Source organism: Physeter macrocephalus, chromosome 1 (assembly GCF_002837175.3).
Source record: "Physeter macrocephalus isolate SW-GA chromosome 1, ASM283717v5, whole genome shotgun sequence".
NCBI lineage: Eukaryota > Metazoa > Chordata > Mammalia > Artiodactyla > Physeteridae > Physeter > Physeter macrocephalus.
In genome coordinates this window covers 142,249,043-142,250,994 of record NC_041214.2, presented here as the reverse complement: position 1 = coordinate 142,250,994, position 1,952 = coordinate 142,249,043, and positions in this window count along the sequence as shown.

Here is a 1,952-nt window from a genome sequence, read left to right as displayed (position 1 = left end):
GAGGAGCATGGGCTCTAGGCGCACGGGCTTCAATAGTTGTGGCACACGGGCTCAGTAGTTGTGGCACGCGAGCTCTAGAGCACAGGCTCAGTAGTTGTGGCGCACATGCTTAGTTGCTCTGCAGCATGTGGGATCCTCCTGGGCCAGGGCTCGAACCCATGTCCCCTGAATTGGCGGGCAGATTCTTAACCACTGTGCCACCAGGGAAGCCCTTATTATTATTTTTTAATCTGGAGAATTTTAATATTTGTGGATGGATATTTTCAGTTACTTTTTAAAAAATATATATACTATAGTGATCATGGAGAGAAAATGGAATTCAAAATGTGTGCTGTATGTATGTGTCTGTGTTTATATACATATCTATATATATCTGTATAAAGTGTACTTCACATGTTGAATGAGTTAATGATTGATTTCTTACATTTTCAGCTGTGTCATTTTATTTTATATTTTAAAGCTCTGCACAGAGCATCTATAATAAATAAAGCAGTGGAGTGAACGCAGGGACTTCCAGGCATATCCAGTAATAAGTGCTTCTAAAATGATACAATTTCATCTTATATTTTAATGTTACTTCTCTTCAGGGTGTTATGTTTGTGCTATTGGGAAAATGTTAAATTATTGTTTGCATACTCTGAAGAATACTGTGCCTGAGAGGAGACAGCTTTTCGTATGCAGCGGCATAGGCAAGTGGGAAGTTCCTTCTTCCTGCTTGTACATTCCAGGAACATAACCAGGGAACAAAACACGTTACTAAAAAGAGAAAGAGTATAGGACTGATTGCTAATTTAAAAATTGGCAAGTGTCCTATGTAGCTAGCTGGCTTGAAAATTATCCCAGGGGCTCCCCTGGTGGTGCAGTGGTTGAGAGTCTGCCTGCCGATGCAGGGGACACGGGTTCGTGCCCCGGTCTGGGAAGATCCCACATGCCGCGGAGCGGCTGGGCCCGTGAACCATGGCAGCTGAGCCTGTGCGTCCGGAGCCTGTGCTCCGCAACGGGAGAGGCCACAACAGTGAGAGGCCCATGTACCGCAAAGAAAAAAAAAAAGAAAGAAAAAAAAAAGAAAATTAACCCAAACTAGAGTCGTTGCTGCTTAATTGTAGACATGCCTAAGCATCCAACTCAGTCTGTCTCCAAATGACACAAGTGCTTCTTGTATGATGGAAATGCAGGTGAATGTTTCCTACATGCCTAGAGTACCAACCTAGGTTTAGTTTTAGATGCTCAAATGAAAGCTATGCCCTACTGGTTTCTTTCTTTCTGATTCTCCTCACCATGTCTGAATACAGATACCGGCATGAATGTACATTAGCGTATAGTTTATAAACAAGATGAAAGCAACAAATGAACACTGTTCCCTATTGATCCCTAGACCATGTACTGCATTAAACACACAGTGTAAAAGTGGTAATGAAATTGGGTAAATCTTTGTGCATTTATTAAAAGTTACAATCTGATATTTAAGAATTTTGAAAACCACTTCAAAGTGAAATGAGTATTTTGGTTGATATTTGGGTTATCTTTGATTATTAATATAAAAGAATTAGATAAAAATTATCTAAAATGTTGGCAAGTTTTACATAGTTAGAACTAAGTATTTTACTTCTCCTCTGGCTTTGCCCTCAACAGAATTATTTAATGATTATAAATAAGTGATATCTTTTTTTGTTACCTTAACAACCCCTAAAATTAGCTTCAGGGCTTTCCCTCTCTATCATTCTATGTAGGCTAGCTGGGGCTCCACTCTCATCTTCAAAGTTTGCAAAAGTGACTTAGGCCAAAGCCATTTTGTTTAGAGATGAGCAGATGACCAAAACTAAGCTTTAAGTATGAATCGTATGACCTATATAGGAACACTCAGAAAGAAATTTCCTTCTTATCTATTGGTTGGAAATTAATTGGCTGCTACCATGTAACCACAAGGGAAGCATCTTTCTGAGGTTGAGGAG